The following is a 21,063-nucleotide window of genomic DNA, read 5'->3' as shown; positions in this document are numbered from 1 at the left end:
CTGGGGTCATCACAACACAGAACTAGACCCCATCAGAGGGCAATAAGACTTTCACGGTCCTTATCTATGAACTGCTCCAATATTTATGTTTAACCCTCTCCCATAATGACAATTCTGCCTCACATCACTTGTCTTTTCTATTGCATTATTTCTGTGCTGTCTTGTGTATAAATATGTGATTCTTCAGATGTTGTATTAGTCAAGCCTGATGAAGAGACCTGAGTAGTCTCGAAAGCTTGCAATTTGCTAACATCTTTTCAGTTGGCCATTAAAAGGAATCAACCACTGAGGACTCTCAATTCTAAATATTCTTCATTCCATACTTAGTCATTTTTTCAATAAGGATGCTGTGAGATACTTTGTCAAATGCTTTGCTGAAGTCAAGATATACTATATCTACAGCATTTCCCTGATCCACCCAGTCAGTGATTCTGTCATAGCAGGAAATTAAATTAGTCTGACATGACTTATTAGTTACAAACCCATGCTGATGCTTATTAATCACTTCATTCTTATCCAGGTTCTTACATACATGTTGTTTAATAATTTGCTCAAAGATCTTTCCTGGTATAGAAGTCAGACTCACCCACCTATAGTTCCCTGGATCCACCTTCTTCCCCTTTTTGAAGATAGGAACATTTGCTCTTCTCCAGTCTTCTGGGACTTCGCCTGTTCTCCAAGAATTTTCAAAGATTATGGAGAGTGGTTCAAAACTTTCTTCTGCTATCTCCGTCACTACAGTACTGTAGGGTGTAATTAATCTGGACCTGGAGACTTTAATTAATTTATGTTAGCTAAGTGTTTCCTCACTATCTTTCTGTTTATAGATATCCTGGATTCCTCTATTCCTTTAGTAGGACAGTAAAGATCAGTTGATGTTACATTTCCTTTCTGAGAGAAAACAGATGCAAAATAGGAATTTAATAGTTCGGCCTTCTTTACATCCTTTCTTACCATTTCATCTTTTTCATCCTGTAAAAATCCTATAGCATCTTTGACTTTTCTTTTACTTTTGACATATCCCCAAAATTCTTTTTTATTGCTTTTGACTTCAGTGGCAGTGTCTGGTTGATATGGCCATGTGATGACATGTTTATTGCTTCGGCCTATTTAGTATTTTCATAGTCCTTGATTACATTACCTCCGTTAACCCCTTAGTAACAGAGACAATTTTGTCCTTAATGACCAGGCCAATTTTTAACAATTGTGACCAGTGTCTATTTATGAGGTAATAACTCTGGAATGATTCAACCTATCCCACTGATTCTGAGATTTTTTTTGTGACATATTGTATTCATGTTATTGGTAACATTTCTTCAATATGACTTGCGTTTATTTATGAAAAAAACGTAAGTTTGGCAAACATTTTGAAAATTTTGCGACTTTCAAACTTTTATTTTTTGTGCCATTAAATCAGAGAGTGATATCACACAAACTAGTTAATAAATAATTTTTCTCACAAGTCTACTTTACATCTGCACACTTTTTGAACCTTTATTTGTGTTATGAAGTTATAAGGGTTAACATTTGCCAAGCGACTTCTCATTTTTCCAACAAAATTTGCAAAGCCATTTTTTTAAGGACCACATCACATTTGAAGTGAGTTTGGGCAATCAATATGACAGAAAATACCCAAAATTGACACTATTTTAAAACATGCACCCCTCAAGGTGCTCAAATCCACATTCAAGAAGTCTATTAGCCCTTCAGGTGCTTCATGAGAACTAAAGCAATATGGAAGGAAAAAATGAACATTTTACTTTTTCACAAAAAATTTACTTTAGACCCAAACTTTTTTATTTTCACAAGGGTACCAGGAGAAAATGTACCACAAAATTTGTTGTGCAATTTCTCCAGCGTATCCCGATACCACGTATGTGGGGGAAAGCCACTGTTTGGATGCATGGCAGGGGTCAGAAGGAACGGAGCACAGCTCGATACCCCATATGTGGGAGAAAACTACTGTATGGGCATATGTTGGGGCTCGGAAGGGAAGTAGTAACGTTATGGATTGCAGACTTTGATGGAATGGTCTGTGGGCGTCGTGTCATATTTGGAGAGCTCCTGATGTGCCTAAACAGTGTAAACCCCCCATAATTGACCGCTTTTTGGAAACTAAACCCCCCAAGGAACTTATCTACATGTGTGGTGAAAACTTTGAACCCCCAATTGCTTCACAAAAGTTTATAACGCCCGGGCGTGAAAATAAACATTTTTATTTTTTCCACAAAGATGATCTTTTAGTCCCCAATTTTTTATTTTCCAAAGGGTAACAGGTGAAATTGGACCCCAAAAGTTGTTGTCCAATTTGTCCTGATTACGCTGATACCCCATATGTGGGAGAAAACTACTGTATGGGCACATGTCGGGGCTCGGAAGGGAAGTAGTGACGTTTTGGATTGCAGACTTTGATGGAATGGTCTGCGTTCGCCATGTCGCATTTGGAGATCCCTGATGTACCTAAACAGTGGAAACTCCCCACTTCTAACTCCAACCCTAACACAGCCCTAACCCTAACCCCAACACCACCCTAACCTCAAGACCCCAACTGTAACCCCAACACACAACTGTAACCCCAACACCACAACCCTAGCTCCAACCCTAACCCTAGCCCAACTATAACCCTATCCCCAACCCTAACCCTAGCTCTAACCCCTAGCCCCAACCCTAATTCTAGCCCAACCCTAACCTTAGCCCCAACCCTAACCAAAATGGAAAAAAAAAATATTTTATTTTTACCTAACTATGGCGGTGATAAAGGGGGGTGTGATTTACTATTTTTTTATTTTGATTACTGAGATAGGGTCTATCACAGTGATCAAAATGAACCAATATGAAAAATCTATTGTTGCCAGGTGCCGGCCGGCAAATCTTGGCGGGCCCACTGCGCATGCGCCTGCCATTTTCTTCCGAGAAGATGACGTGGAGGGCAGGGGACGGAGTCAGAGGGTCCAGGAAAGGCGAAGGTACTGGGGGGGCTCACGGGACCCCATTTCTCTCTCCTCTGGTATGCTAGATCATATCAGAGGAGAGACAAATGCTACACCCAGTAGCCGAGACCCTGGAGATTTTCTGACGCTGGGGGCGCTACACCCTTATTTCTCAGCGCCGTTAAAAAGCAGCACTGAGGAATAAGTACCCTTAACTGGTGGTCATTAACCCCTTTCCTACATTAGACGTACGATTCCGTCCATGTGACCTGGGACCTAAGTCCCAAGGATGGAATAGTACATTATAGCGATCAGCGATGCCCCCCATGGGGAGCTCCGCTGATCGCAGCCGAGTGTCAGCTGATTATCACAGCTGACACCCGGCACTATGAGTGAGGGGTGGTCACGGACTGCCCCCGGCACACTGCGATCAAACATGATCGCAGTGTACCGGGGGTTTAGGGAAGCATCGGCAGGGAGGGGGCTCCCTCCGTGCTTCCCTGAGACCCCCGCAGCAGCGCGATGTGCAGGTCTCCGGATCCAATATGGCGGCGGGGACCTTCTGGGGCCTGCAGGGAGCCGGCTTCCTCAGTGCCTGCAAAGCGCAGGCATGAGGAAGCCTTCTGCAGTGCCTCTGTCAGATCGCTGATCTGTCACAGCGCTCAGTGATGTGTCAGATCAGCGATCTGATACATGACAGTGATGTCCCCCCTGGGACAATGTAATAAAGTTAAAAAAAAGTGTAAAAATAATTTATAAAAAAATCGCTAAATAAATTTTAAAAAAAAATATTCCTTAATAAATTCATTTTTTGAAAATAAAAAGAGACAATAAAAGTACACATATTTGGTATCGCTGTGTCCATAACCACCTGCCCTATAACACTGTCCCACTAGTTAACCCCTTTATTGAACCCCTTAAAAAAATAAAAATAAAAAACGAAGCAAAAAATAATGCTTTATCATCATACCGCCAAACAAAAAGTGCAATAACGCGCGATCAAAAAGACGGATATAAATAACCATGGTGCCAGGGAAAACGTCATCTTGTCCCGCAAAAAATGAGCCGCCACACAGCATCATCAGCGAAAAAATAAAAAAGTTATAGCTCACAGAATAAAGCGATGCAAAAATAATCATTTTTTATATAAAATTGTTTTCATTGCATAAAAGCGCCAAAACATAAAAAAAGACATAAATGAGGTATCGCTGTAACCATACTGAACCAAAGAATAAAAACGCTTTATCAATATTACCACACGCAGAACGGTGTAAATGCACCCCCCAAAAGAAATTCATGAAATGCTGGTTTTTGTTCATTCTGCGTCCCAAAAATCGGAATAAAAAGCGATCAAAAAATGTCACGTGCCCGAAAATGGTACCAAAAAATAAGCCCTCACATGACTCGGTGGGTCAAAATGTGGTTAAATTATAGCTCTCAAAATGTGGTGATGCAAAAACTATTTTTACAATAAAAAGTGTGTTATAGCGTGTGACAGCTGCCAAACATAAAAACCCGCCATAAATAGTAAATCAAACCCCCATTTATCACCCCCTTAGTTATGGAAAAGTAATAAAATAAAAAAAAGTATTTATTTCCATTTTCCCATTAGGGTTAGGGTTAGGGTTGGGGCTAGGGTTAGGGCTGAGATTAGGGTTAGGGGTGTGTTGGGGTTAGGGTTGGAGTTAGGATTGAGGGGTTTACACTGTTTTGGCACATCAGGGGCTTTCCAAACTCAACATGGCGTCCGATCTCAATTCCAGCCAAAAAAGTCAAATGGCACTGCTTCCCTTCCAAGCTCTGCCATGCACCCAAATAGTGGTTTTCCCCCACATGTGGGGTATCAGCATACTCAGGACAAATTGCACAATAACTTTTGGGGTCCTGCTACCCTTGGGAAAATAAAAATTGGGGGTGAAAAGATCATTTTTGTGGAAAAAATATGATTTTTTAATTGTGCGGCTGTACGTTATAAACTTCTATGAAGCCCTTGGGGGTTCAAAGTGCTCACCATATATCTAGATAAGTTCCTTGGGGGGTCTAGTTTCCAAAATGGGGTCACTAGTCCAGGGTTTCCACTGTTTAGGCACATCAGGAGCTCTTCAAACGTGACATGGCATCCGATCTGAATTCCAGCCAATTTTGCAATGAAAAAGTGAAACGGCGCTCCTTCCCTTCTAAGCTCTGCCGTGCGCCGAAACAGTGGTTCCCCCCACATATCAGGTATCAGCATACTCAGGACAAATTGCACAATAACTTTTGCAGTCTAATTTCTCCTGTTACCCTTGGTAAAATAAAAAAATTGAACCTGAAGTAATTGTTTTTGTGAAAAAAAAGTTAAATGTTCATTTTTTTAAACATTCAAAAAATCCTAGGGTTAATAAACTTCTTGAATCTGGTTTTGAGTACGTTGAGGGGTACAGTTTTTAGAATGGTGTCACTTTTGGGTATTTTCTATCATATAGACCCCTCAAAATGACTTCAAATGTGATGTGGTCCCTAAAAATAAAATGGTGTTGCAAAAATGAGAAATCGCTGGTCAAATTTTAACCCTTATAACTTCTTAACAAAAAAAAGTTGGTTCCCAAATTGTGCTGATGTAAAGTAAACATGTGGGAAATGTTACTTATTAAGTTTCTTGAATGCCATATCTCTGTGATTTAAGAGCATAAAAATTCAAAGTTGGAAAATTGGGAAATTTTCAAAATTTTCGCCAAATTTCCGTTTTGTTCACAAAAAAACGCAAGTTATATGAATGACGTTTTACCACTAGCATGAAGTACAATATGTCACGAGAAAACATTGTCAGAATCACCGGGATCCATGGAAGTGTTCCAGAGTTATTACCTCATAAAGGGACATTGGTCAGAATTGTAAAAATTGGCTCCGGCATTAACATTCAAACCACCCTTGGGAGTAAAGTTGTTAAAGACTAATTTTGTACATACATTTCTTATTTTCTGTTTTGTTCCTTTGAAAGCTGTTCTTTGCATTTTGACGCTGGTGTCATGTGCTTTTCTCTGTTAGGCCGGGGTCACAGTAACCAACGCAAAATACGGTCAGTATTTTACATGCGTAATACGGATCAATTGCCCCTAAATAGTGCTCCGTATGTCATCCGTAATCAAGGTGTGGTCGCGTATTTTGCGCATGTAAGCATCCATATGTAATCCGTATGGCATCCGTATGGCGAGATTTTCTCGTCACCTTGCAAAATGGACATATAATGGAGCCCTATGACAGGTTTTATAACACAAACCAAAGAATAGATATATACTCATAGAATGCATATATATATATATATAGGTATTCTATGTGTCTATATCTATTCTTTCGTTTCTTTATTAAACCTGTCAGTGTGAGTTTACTGTATAGCGCACTGAATTGCCGGCTTTGCTAAAAGACACCTGGTGATGAGTGGGGGCTTCACATGATGAAGGGCGGTGAGTGGGGCTACATAGGATGAAGGGGGTTGAGTGGGGTTGTACAGGATGAAGGGGGTGACTGGGGTTGTACAGGATGAAGGGGGGATGAGTGGGGGCTTCACATGATGAAGGGGGTGAGTGGGGCTACACAGGATGAAGGGGGTTGAGTGGGGTTGTACAGGATGAAGGGGGGTGACTGGGGTTGTACAGGATGAAGGGGGGTGACTGGGGTTGTACAGGATGAAGGGGGGATGAGTGGGGGCTTCACAGGATGAAGGGGGATGAGTGGGGGCTTCACATGATGAAGGGCGGTGAGTGGGGCTGCACATGATGAAGGGGGGGTGAGTGGGGCTGCATATGATGAAGGGGGGTGAGTGGGGCTGAACATGATGAAGTGGGGGATAAGGGGGACTGCACATGATGAATTAAGGGGTAAGTGGGACTGCACATGATGAATTAAGGGGTAAGTGGGACTGCACATGATGAATTGGGGGTAAGGGGGACTGCACATGATGAATTGGGGGTAAGGGGCACTGCACATGAAGTGGGGGTAAGGGGGACTGCACATGATGTGGGGGTAAAATTAACTGCACATGATGATGGGGGAGTGGGGCTGCACATGAAGTTGGGGGGAAGGGGACTGCACATGATGAAATGGAAGGGGGGATAAGGGGCTGCAAATGATGAAGCGGCACTGCAGATGAAGTGAGTGGGTGATAGGGGACTGCAATGGATGAAGTAAGGGGACTTCAAATTAAAGTGGGGACATTAAAGTGGATCCCCTATGGCCAGGATCACGTTGGGCGATTTTGTGCGTATTGGCCGTAGGCCTACAGCTTATGTGCAACGTCTTTTTAGGCCATGTCCACACGTGATGGAATGGTGGCAGGTTTTCCGTATGGACCCGCAGCAAACCAAGTGCTGCGGTCCGTACGGCTGTCAATTCCCGCACGGGGACCGCAGCGCTCAGGTGGGAAGGGGGGTACAGGGGCCCAGGTTTTATGAACAGCCCCGGGCCCATAGTCCACTTAATCCGCCACTGCCTCTCACTCGGCCGTATTCCTCGCCAGTGTGACCCCGGCCTTAAAACCACATTCTGAGCCACATTATGGGTGTGTTCACACTGAGTCTTTCTGCTGAGTTTTTGGAACGGAAACTGTCAAGAAAGTCCCACTTTTTTGAGACAGGTGATGTGCATAAAGCGTCATTTTTAGGTGCAATCCACCTGATAATGTGCTTCATAATATTAACGTGCACATGTTCTGTCACTTTCAACCGCTTCAGGATTTGAAAATCATGAAGATATTAAAAGTAGAAGCTCTAAGCAAGCATGAAACAGCCATAGTCCATCAGGCTCTCTCATCTACATACTGTAGCTCCGCTGCTACATGCACTCCGCACTTTAATATGGTTTGATGTCATGTTTTACCATGGAATAAAATTGCACATCAAGAAGGATCTGGGTAAGTGTTCCAATTCTTTCAATTTCTTACGATTCACCATGATGTTATCTATGTGAATGCACCACCCTACAGAGATACTAAGGAGGCATATTGAGGTGTGAACCAGTGAACAATGTTTATTTTCAGCAACTGGTGCCTAATTCTCTTTTTTACAAATAATGTTATATAAGAGCAGTAAAAAGCGTATGGCACAATTTAAATATGTAAAAATAAAGGATAAAAAAAAACTTGAATTAATAAAGAATATAGATAATAAGGTATGATGCCAACAAAAGTGCCCCCTGGACAGTGTGATACCCCCATATTGTATTACTCCACAATTCCCTCCACACGCCCAGTATGATGCCCCTACTAACAAAGTATAGTGAACCAACTGTTATCCCCACACAGCGGTGATGTCAGTAAGTGAGCGGTAACCTTACTGACATCAGCTCTCATTCTGTGAGAAATTTCCGAATGTAGCCTTGGAAGCTACTGGTTTATTATCTCCTTCCCAGACTGTAAACAAAACCACCCAGCTGCCCCCTTTCCCTCAGCTGGTTAAGAAGAATAAAAGGGACCCCACGCCCATTTTTTCTTTTATTTATTTACTAGTTAAATACATGTACAGTAAACTGAACATACAATGCACTGATTAGGCCTGTTTCACACATCAGTTTTTTTGTGTCAGTTAAAATCCGCCAAAATGGCAGAAAGCAGAACCGTTGGTAACTGATGTGAACGGATGCCACCGGACCGTTTTTTTTGACGGATCCGCCTAATGAAGAATTTTAAAGGAACCGCTGCCCGGGAAGGAGAGAGAGAGAGAGAGAGAGATGATTTCAGGGTTAAATTTCCGCCTGACTTCATTCCTCCGGGCATGCGCACTATAAAAATGCGGATCCTGCAGCACAAAAAACGTTACATGGACCGTCCAGGCATCTCGGCGGACGCAAAAAAATTGACGGATCCACAAACAAACGGATCCAACGGATGGCCATCCGTCAAGATCCGCCGGTAATGCAAATCAATGTGGAGAAAAACGGATCTGGCAAAAAAAGGCGGATACGTTTTTTTGCAAAAACGGCAGATTTTGACTGATGGTCAAAAACGGAAGTGTAAAACAGGCCTTATACTGTATATCTCAATCACATTTTTCTTTCTAGTCTATCTACTGTATATATATGTTTATTTTATATATTCCATTCTGAATGTTCTTGCTGTGAATTTACTGATGAAATGTCGGGTTTGAAATGCACCCATTGACTTGCATTGATGAGTCTCGGTCGTTTTATGTGGCCATATACAACATGCTGCTAATTTTCCCAATTCCAGGTGAGGAAGAACTTGCAGATGAACATGCAATTTTTTTTCTCACATTGCACTCAATGATTTTATATGCAGATGTGAGCATACCCTAAAAGTCAGTTTCTGATTCTTTAACAAGCCATGCAAAACATGAATAGACAGCATTGCCTATAAGGTTACTGTTGGCAGCGCATTATTCAGGATACTCTCCAAGTGTGTGACAACAGGGCTTCTATATTCAGGAACATACAGAAACAATATTTGATAAGCTTAATAGAGCAGGAATAAATCATTTGTGTGTCTCTATATGTGCAGCATCTACAGCAGGCTGCTTCTCTCATACACAGGCACAAGGAAACAGGAAATACAGTCACATGCTCTCCCTGTGTGAACCTCTGGGAGTTTTTTTTTTTTACTTTATAAACAGCATACAAGTCTAGCAACTAAACACTCATAGCTAGGTATGGAGTTGTTGCACCAAACATATTCCAACTCCCCCAATCAGCAACTACTTATCCTGTTAGTCCCATTGCGGTTCTGAAGTCCACAAACTTGGCTCTTCATAATGGCTTTGTCATACCATCAGCTATCATCTTGTCAGACTTGCAATAAACAAACTCGAGTACACCACGTTTCACTAAGTTACGTAAGTGGTGATGTTTTATATCAATGTGCTTAGTCCTTGCACTAATCTTCTCACTACTGGCAAGTTTAATGCATCCTTGGTTGTCCTCATAGATAACTATTGGCTGAGCTAATGACTTACCGAAATCTTCCAAAAGTTGTTTCAACCAAATTACTTCTTGACTTGCATAAGCAGTAGATATATATTCTGCTTCTGTAGAAGATAATGCGACTGACACTTGTTTTCTGCTGGACGAAGAAATTGAATTTTCTCCTAACTTGAACATTTAACCACTTGTTGACTTCCGATCACTTGAATCTCCGGCCCAATCTGCATCCACATAACCTCTGAGAATGAGACCTCCTGATGCAGATATCTTAAGATTCAACCTTTGAGTTTTTTAAGATATTGAAGAATTCTCTTAATTGCATTCCAATGTCTGTGGCATGGCTTGCTTACATGTCGGGAGAGAATTCCAACTGTGGCTGTGATATCCGGACGAGTTGTGGTTGCTATGTACAGAGCATCCCCACTGCTTCTCTGTAACTCTCATTGCTGGTTAGCAGATCTTCTTCTCCTACCAACTTTATGTAGGACGGATTCATTGGTGTTGACGCACCTTTGGCTTCTGACATACCAAATTGGTTTAGTATTGAGGACATTTTAGAACTTTGGTTGAGAAGAAAACTCTCATCTTCCTGTCTCTGTCACGGTAAATCTAGCATTGCGTGACACGACCGGTCGGTCACAAAACCACAAGACAGACAAGGGGACACCAGGGAAACAATTACAATGGTGGGCCCTATGATAGGGAAGGGGAATGGACACCTCCTGCACTCTCCTAAGGAAGAGCCCTGACTCTCCTCACGTTCCATATATAGGTTCTTTCAACCTGTCGCCGACCAGGATACCTCAGTCCCTCACTTGCCCTGCACCTATCCCTTACTAGGGAACTGGCAAGTGCGGACACTGGTCCTCACCGCTGTACTAATAAACACCAGGGAATATAACAGAAAGGGAAAAATAAACAAACTTAGGTTGCTCTGCTGTCATGCACAGGACCGCAGAGTAAGGCACCCAGACACAGCTTCCAGCAGAAACACCAAGGCTCCAGATAAGCTGCAATAGCACTGCTCCAGATCACTCCTCTCTTCAGAAAGGTTGGTTAGTGACCAGTATTACCAACAGCTAGCTGGTGTACTAGGTGACCTTATATAGGAAGGAGGGAGTGGTCACCAGCAGCTGACTAATCTTAATATGCAGTAACACCAGCGGCCACCGGGGGAAAAAACCCACAAGCAGACCAACTACAGTTGTAGTAACACCAGCGGCCACCGGGGAAAAAAACTTATATCAGAGAATCCAGAATCTGACAGATCCAAAAATGGATCGTGACAGTACCCCTCCTTCAATGAGAGGCCTCTGGACCCTCAACACTACACCTCACCAGAAGACCACCTACAGTGAGGATGCCTAGATCCATCAGAGTTCAGCTCAGCAACCACTTGACTCTCAGGTTTATGGCAAACGTGGGCAGATGGAAGTGGCAACGTATGCTCCGGAGGCAACACAAATCTCCAGAGCGCCGACCTGGGGAATGAGTTGTATATGGGCATTATTGGGGGTAGCTCCAGCTAGTAAGTCCCCGGGCCGAGGATGGCCGACACCCATTATGGCCCGGTCACCTGAGAACTTCTGATCCCAGCAGCACACTTCCACTGGATGTTTTTGGTGGACACCCATACATACTCGTTCACACACAAGTCCGGACCTGAACACTTATTGCCACACACACGTTTGCCACAAGACAGTGAACTCTTCCAGGAACTAACAACAGAGGCGTCACTCTGTGTCACCACACTCGCACCCCCGCAATTCACAGAGGAAACCACCACCCTTCTTCGACCCCTCCTCCTATGAGGACTCCGTCTCTCAGGGTTGGCTAATGGCGAGGGTTGAGACTTGCCCCTACTCCCTGGCAGCACCTCTGCAGCCCCCACTGGAGAAGAAGGGGACGGTTGTAGAAAGACGGCATAGACAGTAGCCCCCAGGCAGCAGCCCTCACATGACTGATCCCAGCTGACTACTTCCGTAAACCGCCAATCTATGACTGGGTTGTGTTTTTCCAACCAAGGGAGGCATAAAACGATAGGTGATGGCATTCCCCCAAGATTTAGCATGACAGGGACTCTACATGATGAGTCCCTATGCGCAGATGTATATTTTCAACTACTTGGGTCAACCTCCCCTGGCTCAGTGGGACAGAGTCAATGGCCTGGATGCTTAGGGGCTTAGTCAGTGTCCTACACTTCAGGCCATAAGTCTGGACAAAGTGAGCATCCACCAAATTGACTCCCACTCCACTGTATACAAACACTGGTATGCCCCCAGGTACCCCGCCAACCACCACTTCAGCTGATAAAGTAGACTGAGAGGGCAAAATGGAGGAAATATACACTCCCTGGTCGCCTCCCTCCACATGGCCAGTGGGGCGCGGCTTCTTAGGTTCTACCAAAGAATTGGCGCACGCTGGGCAGCCTCTTAATAAATGACCTGTATGCCCACAGAAAAAACATGCCCCCACACCACGGCGAATCGCAGGAAACCCTCTTTTGAAATCAACTACTCCCATCTGCATGGGTTCTTCCGTCAGCACTGGTGTGTCCTCCTCCCTAGCGAGGACTACAGGGAGCACATTTGGTGTATGCCTCTCCCTGAGTCGTCTATCCACCTGGATGGAAAGGGACATGGCGGCCTCCAACAACCTGGGGGCGGCGTACTGCACCAGAGTATCCTGCAACTTTGGAGACAGACCCTGCACAAAATGACTCCTACGTGCAGGGACATTCCACTGTGTGTCAGTGGCCCACCTCCTAAACTCTGAGCAGTACTCCTCAGCAGGCCAACCCCCCTGCTTGATCTTACAGAGTCGGGATTCCGCCAGGGAGATGCCATCAGGATCTCCATACACCAGTGCCAATGCCGCAAAAAACTCGTCCAGTGATCGTAGAGATGGTGAATCGACCGGCAGGGAGAAGGCCCAGGATTGGCGATCACCCTTATGAAGGGACATAATGATTCCCACCCGTTGTTCCTCACTCCCTGATGAATGAGGACGGAGCCTGAAGTATAATTTGCATGCTTCCTGAAAAACCAAGAATTTATCTCTCCCTCCAGAAAACCTGTCAGGGAGAGATATCTTGGGTTCTGGTTGAGCCTGCACCTGAACCAAGGCCCCAAACCCCACCAACTGTTGCAGCTGCTGCACCACCTCACCACGCAGCACCCTAAGCTCATCAGTGAGGGGCTGAAGCAGTTGGGCAAAGGCCTGTATTTGGGTCATTTCAGATTTTTATGGAATAAATTCATGGACTTAGGTGCGCTGCTTGACAAATTCACGAATCCACGAATATTGATATGTCATCCCCTGAGGAAGAAGTGGTATACACTTCGAAACGCATTGGGAAATAAACAGTTAATCTTTCTCATAACCTGAATTCGTGAATTTGTCAAGCAGCGCACCTAAGTCCATGAATTTATTCCATAAAAATCTGAAGTTCTGGCGGTCACGATGTTGACCTTTGGACGTGCAGCAAGCTGACTACGGATCTTGTATGCCTGAACTGCTCCTGGAAAGGGTGAGTGAATTTTTACTAATTTTTCAAATAATAACCTGGATAAGGCCCTATTGCGCTTTTGTTGTTCCTATAGTTTATTTGCATTGCATTTGGGTCATGGCTCACCAGAAAAAATGGGTAGGTTGGTAATAATGTCATGGTATGTCTGGCTTTGCACGACGCGACTCGACAATTGGTTGGTCAGAAAACCACAAGACAGACAAGGGGACACCGGGGAAACAATTACAATGGTGGGCCCTATGATAGGGAAGGAGAAGTGGACACCTCCAGCACTCTCCTAAGGAAGAGCTCTGACTCTCATCATATTCCCTATACAGGTTCTTTCAACCTGTTACCGACCAGGATACCTCAGTCCCTCACTTACCCTGCACCTATCCCTTACTAGGGAACTGGCAAGTGCGGACACTGGTCCTCACCGCTGTACTAATAAACACCAGGAAAAATAACAGACAGGGAAAAATAAACAAACTTAGGTTGCTCTGCAGTCATGCACAGGACCGCAGAGTAAGGCACCCGGACACAGCTTCCAGCAGAAATACCAAGGCTCCAGATAATCTGCAACAGCACTGCTCCAGATCACTCCTCTCTTCAGAAATGTTGGTTAGTGAATGACCAGTATTACCAACAGCTAGCTGGTGTACCAGGTGACCTTATATAGGAAGGAGGGAGTGGTCACCAGCAGCTGACTAATCTTAACATGCAGTAACACCAGCGGCCACTGGGGGCAAAAACCCACAAGCAGGCCCAACTACAGTTGTAGCAGCACCAGCAGCCACCGGGGGAAAAAAGGTTATATCAGAGAATCCAGAATCTGACAGATCCAAAAATGAATCGTGACAGTCTCTGGATTTGGATTCCCAAATAATATGTCACATTTCCAAGGTCATTAGTCTGAAAATGCTGGTTGAGAATTTTACCTAGCTTTGCAATTTCTTTTTCATCTTGATGAGACATGATTACATCGTCTACATATATGAGAACTTACATCCACTCTTTCACTACATTCTTCGCATACTAACATGGATCAACTTGAGATCTTTTAAATCCTTCATCCATCAAAACTTTGTTCATTTTTGAGTTCCATGCTCTTGCTGACTGCTTAAGTCCATAGAGAGAATTTTGCATTTTACAAACAAGGTGCTCTTCACCCTTTTTAATATATCCCTCAGGTTGGCTCATGTACAACTCTTTTTCAATGTCAACATATCGGAAGGCTGTTTTGATGTCAAAATGTCTCATTGTCATCTGATGAACTGCAGGTATGGACATTAAAGTTCTCATTGTGGTTTGCTTCGCTACTGGAGAAAATGTAGCATCATAAACTTCACCATACTTTTGCTAGTACCCTTATGTACCCTTATGCGACCAATCTTGCCTTAAACCAGTGAACTTTACCTTCTGAGTCATATTTGTTTTTGAAGACACACTTTTTCCTTGGGTAGCTCAGTAAGGTCCCATGTCTGGAGTTGGCGAATGGACTCCATCTCTTTATTAGCAGCATTAATCCACTTCTGCTTCTCGTGTACCGGCAGTTTTTGCATCTCTTGCCATGACTGTGGCTTTGGTTCAGGAAGTGTTCTGACCATATAAGAAAGGCATCTAGCTGGAATACCTTTGCTTGGCCTTTCTGATCTCCTGACTGGAGGTTGACTTGGTTCTTCTGTGTCTTCCTTATTGGCTTCAGAGCTTATCCACACTTCGGTGTTTTCCTTTTCAGCATTTGGGTTTGGTGATTGAGATTCTTGTTCTTGCTTCTTAGGTTGAATAACTGGTGTAACTTCATGGAATTTGAGCGATACAGAGGTTTAATCAATCACTACATCTCTGCTGATTGTTACGGTGTTGGTCTCTGGGTGCAGGAGTTTGTATCCCTTTTGAGTTTTGCTATAGCCCACCAGGACTCCTTGCTTTGCACGTGATTCCCACTTGGAACGTTTTTCTTTGGGAACATACATAAACGTTTTGCTTCCAAATATCCTGAGGTGCTTCAGGTTAGACTTCTCGCAGTTCCATAGCTCATATGGAGTTTTATTTGTGGCTTTATGTGGCACTCTGTTTTGAAGATAGCAAGCTGTCATGATGGCTTCTCCCCAATACACTGTAGGTAGATCCGCATCAAACAACATACTTCTTCCACTTTCTCAGAGAGTACGATTCTTTCTCTCTGCAATTCCATTTTGTTCTGGATTGTATGGAATGGTAGTCTGGAACACGATTCCATCCTTTTTCAAAATGGTTTGCACCTTACCACTTGTATATTCGGTTCCATTATCTGCATGCAGGGCTTTTGGCATTCTTCCAAATTTGTTAAACACTAAGGCAAGATATTCTTCAAGTTTCTGTAGAACTTCATCCTTACTGTGAAGCAGGTAGTCGACTGTATATCTGGCGTAGTCATCAATGAATGTGAGAAAATATCTCTTCTTGCTAGGCGTTTGAACACTCATTGGACCACATACATCTGTATGTATGATATTCAGAGGCTGTGCAGATATAGTGGTGCTTATTTTAGGAAAGGATTTTCTCTTTAACACAGCTAGTGCACTTCATCATTTGACAACACTGGTTGATTTCAATACTATTTGCAGGTTGAGTTTGCTTCCATGCTGCTTCTCAGTCTCTGTGCCCAAGACATCTGTGCCACACATGGAAACAGTTCTTAGGTAGATCTTGTCTAGCACTGTACATGCTTTCTTTGCATTTTAGCTGATAAAGTTCATGTTGGATTTTTCCTTCTGCAAGAGTGTGACCCTTGTTTGCGATGATGCAGCTGTTATCTCTAAAAGTTACTGCATTCCCCTTTTGTGTGAGCTACTTTACTGACAGAAGATTGCTTTCAAGGCTGGGAACATAGACAACATGCTTTTCTGGGATCTTTCTGCTTTGTGCTGAGGAAACTGGACAGTGGAGGTAGCCATCTCCTACTCTTTCTGAAGTCATATAGTGACCATTAGCTAAGATGACCTTTTCTGACTTGCTTTCATTAAGGTCAGTGAAGAAATCCTTGTTATTTGTCATATGACTGCTTGCACCAGAATCTATACACCATATATGCTTTGCAAATGGGCCTATAATGACATTAAATGCAGTTTTAACACATGCAGAATCTTACTTTACAGCTGTTTTAACCCTTTAATGACTGTTCTGCTTTTTAAGCTGACTTATTCTTGCTTTCCAAATTCTGCAGTCTGCTTTAAGGTGGCCAGGCTTTTTATAGACAAAACGTTCATGAGTTTCTCTTAGATTGCTCTTATATTTAGGGAAATCCTGTGTCTTTTATGCTGCTTCTGCTCTGGATTCATTACTGATGCTGCTGCGTTTTTCTCCTGAATTCATCCACAAATTTGCCTTTAACATACTCTAGTGTCAGCTCATCATCTGGCCGTGCATGTAGTGCAGTCACGAGTGTGTAATAACTCTCTGGAAGACCACTTAATAGAAGTGCAGCAACATGAAAATCTTTAATTTCTTGTCCAATACCCCTGAGATGCTCCACAATCTCTAGGGTGTTTCTTATATACTCCTGCATATTCTGTCCATCACTTAGCTTAGACTGATACATCTTTCTCATGAGATAAAGCTTATTGCTGAGATTTGATCTTTCATGCACTTTCTGTAACTCATCCCACATCTCTTGCAGTTGCACACTTGCATATATGCACATCTGATTATCATCTACACTGAGGGAGATCGTGCTTTATGCTTTCTGATTCTTCTCTAGCCAATCATTTTGTAATGGATGAGGCACTTGTTTCTAAGTATATTTCTACATACCTTCTCTTATGAGCAGCGTCTTCACCTTGAATTTCCAGGACTGGTAGTTCCGGTTAGTGAGGCTTGGCACGGAGAACTTGACAGGATTGCTGCTAGAGGACATCTTCTCAGTTGCTCTGTGCTCCTTTTGCTTTGGGCTTCTGTTGCTGTGTTACTCTGGGGTTCTGTGTCACTCTGGGCCCATAACCTGTTGGCAGCGGATTATTCGAGATACTCTCCAAGCGTGTGGCAACATAGTTTCTTTATTCAGGAACACACAGGAACAATATGATAAGCTTAACAGAGACACAAAAATGATTTATTCCTGATCTATCTGTGCATCTTCTACAGCAGGCTGCTTCTCTCATACACAGACACAGGAAAAACAGGAAATACAGTCACATGCTCTCCCTGTGTGAGCCTCTGGGAGTTATTTTGTTCTAACTTTATGAACAGCTTACAAGTCTAGCAATTAAATACTCATAGACAGGAATGGAGTAGTTGCGCCAACATATTCCAACAGCCCCTTACATAGTAATAATACCTTCTTTGTGCCATCTAAAATTTTCTCCTAGAAAATATTAATTCCCTGTGGAATTGCCCTTGAAAATATTGTCCACATTGTGCCCCTTTGATGGTCAAAATACACTGAGTGCCCCTATAATAATAATGCTTCTTAAGTGACCACCTACTATTTAATAATGTTCAGAGTCCCGCCAATATGCTGCTTGTTTGTAAACAGTATGGTGAGCCCACAACTACTTTATACAAAGTATTATGTCCTCACGGCTCCCCTATACACAGTATGGTGTGCCCACAGCTCCACCATACACAATACGATGCCCCCACAGACCGTCTATACATACACTGCTCCCCCCAAAACACAATAAAATAACCCACACTGGAGCCTTCACACTATTTAATGGCCTCCACAGTAGTCCTCACACTAGCCATCAAGCTGTATAATTGCCCCCACATTAGCTCATACACTGAAAAATGGTCACCACAATAAACCCCAAATTGTGTAATGGCCCTCACATTAGCCCCCAAACATTGAGATGAGCAAACCCGAACAGTAAAGTTTGGCATCCATACCAAACACCTACTGTTCGGGCACGGACACCGATCACAGACTTCACCAGGAAGTCTGTGTTACTGTTCTGGTTCAGCTACCTGAATATTGGGTGTTTGTAGCGCTGTCATGTGCATGACAGTGCGGCAAACACTGCTTCCAATCGGTGGTAAAATCATTACCAGAGAGCCACTGTTCCCATGCCATCAAAAGATAGCACATAGCAGTGATCGGAGGTATAAAGTTTACTTCCGGTCACTGGCTTCGGCTGATGGATCTGCTGCTCCCATCAGCCTACACCTGTTGCTGATAATAACAGCGAGAGCAGGCAGTGGCTGATGGGAGTATTCAGCCAGCGCCTGCGCTCTAAATAAATAATATAAAAAATAAAAAACGGCGTGGATTTGCCCCAGTGACCGGAGGTAAACTTTTTACCTCTTATCACAGCTGCGGGCTCATGCTGTCATTTGACAGCGTGAAAACTGCGGCTATCTGACCGGTGGTAATGATTTTACCGCTGATCAGAAGTAGTGTTTACTGCGCTATCATGCACATGACAGCGCTGCAAACACTGGATGATAGGGCCCCCCATTCAAGTGAATGGGGTCTGGGTTAGAGTACTGTTCTGGTACCTGAACCCAAACTTTTTTTAATGCTGCGTTCTTAAACTTGGTCTGAAAGGTTTAACAATGCAACATGCATTCAAAATGCATTTGGTGTTCTAAGATGTTTTCCCCATATCTGCATTCACACTTATATGCATAGGGTGTTTCAGTGTGCTGTGCATATTAACTAATCTATAGTGATGGGCGAACCCCGATGATCGGGATCAGCGGGTTCGCCCGAGTTTTTCTGTAAAGTAAGAGTTCGAGGCCGGAGATGACACAAACTTGCATCCGAACCCCGAGCTTGAACTTTACAGATATGGGATGGGGCGGGGGGCTGTGACGTCACGGCACGAACACTGCTGGAAAAAAATGAAGACTGCCAAGTGCAGTGAATACCGCCGGAAGTAAATCAGCGGCCCTGGAAGCAGATGCGGCCGGGAGACAGCGGGACAGGAGGACACATCGCTGGACAGATAAGTATAATTATAATGTTTATTATAAATATTATGCTTTTTTCACAGCCGGCCCTGGACCCGTGTTTGGGACCTTGTGACCGAACACTATGTGTTCGGTTCGGGTCCAGAACTTTACAGTTCGGGTTCACCCATCCCTACAAATCCCTACTAATCTACTGTTTACCAGGTGAAATAAGTGTTGAGCATTTCACCAATTCTATAAGTAAATGTATTTCTTTTTTTTTTGTAAATTCTTTATTTTTCAAAGATAATACAGGGAAAGGAATATCATGTCAAAAGTACAAAGTTGTCATACAGCTTCAAGTGTTCAAAGTGACATGAGAGGTAAGGCTATGGGAGAGAAGGAAGGGTAGAGGATGGGAGGGGGGTGGAAGAAAAAGGAGAGAGTAGGGGACATAACAATCAGAAATAACAAAACTGACAAAGGTACACTTGATCAAACCTTATACATTTGTGTTAACAGGACATGAAGAAACTCTATAGCAGGGCAAGGGATGTTCGCATTATTCATGCCATTCTTAACGCTTCAACTCTTTCCATGGGGTCCAGGTACACACAAACGAGTCATGGCTGTGTATCTCCCAACTCGAGAGTTCTTCAAGACGGGAGATTTGATTTTCCTTGGATTCCCACTCCGAAAGGGATGGGGGGGACTCATCCCTCCAATGTAGGGGTATTAAATGTTTAGCCACTCCAAACAGCAATGGGAGGAATCCATGACTATATGGTTTGAAATTTTTTGATGGGCATGAAAGTAGGGCTTCTGATGCCTGTAAATCAAGTTTAATTAACTTTAGCTTTTTAAGCGTGAGGTTTATCCCATCCCAGAACCCTCTTATCGCAGGGCAATCCCAGAATATATGCGTATGGTGTCCCTTCTGTTTGTATCATCTACAGCAAACATTGGAGTCAGACAACCCCAGGTGATAGAGTTTGACCGGGGTCATATGCCATCTGGTCAAAGTTTTATAGGAGTTTTCTTGGAGCAGCATACATCTGCGCGCATAGAGAAGTATCTTAGAAATCTGGTCATCCGAGTGACTAATATCAAGTTCCAACTCCCAGGAGTATAGGAATGATGGCTTAAACCCTGAAGGAGGAGTGTTAAGTCGGGAATGTAGACGAGATGAGATGTAAGTTTGGGTTGTGGTGGCGGAAGTTTAACTATAATGTCTAACCAAGACCCGGTAGATTTGTGGAGAAATTTTTGTTTAAACTGTTGTAGAACCCGTTTGATATGTTGTTTTTGAAGAAAATTATTTGGTTGACTCTGTGCACTCTCAGGCCAATTTCCATTTTGGAGGACTTTGTCCTCATAGAAGTTATTCAGCGTGTCATTGGGTAGTTTGGTCCAGAGATTATAAGGATCTCGAAAATCAGGATCAACCAAGAATGGTATGGCGGTAATAGGTGTCAGTGTGGACGAGAAAGAATCCAGGGGGAGATCTTCAATTATCATGCATTTAACACGCAGAGCAGACAAAGTCACCTCGTCTAATCTAAGAGCACTAAGGGGCCTTGATCTAGACCAAAGACATGGTATTCCCTCATAACCCAATAGTATCAAATCAATGTTGTCCTAATCTCCTCTTTTATGACTCTGTACTGCTTTCAACCACCTGTTCAAGTGTATAGCTTTATAATAGAGATATGGATCCGGAACTCCCAGACCTCCCAATGATCTTGAATATGAAAGAAGTTTATAGGGTTAGGGTTATAGCCTTGCAGGTTTCTGCTTCCATATGAATTTAGATATTAGGGATTTTAGGTTCTTAAAGAAAGCTAA

The sequence above is a fragment of the Dendrobates tinctorius genome, unplaced genomic scaffold (genome assembly GCF_039654945.1).
Source record: "Dendrobates tinctorius isolate UK_male_01 unplaced genomic scaffold, ASM3965494v1 ptg000162l, whole genome shotgun sequence".
Classification (NCBI taxonomy): Eukaryota; Metazoa; Chordata; class Amphibia; order Anura; family Dendrobatidae; genus Dendrobates; species Dendrobates tinctorius.
This window is presented reverse-complemented; position numbering follows the sequence as displayed.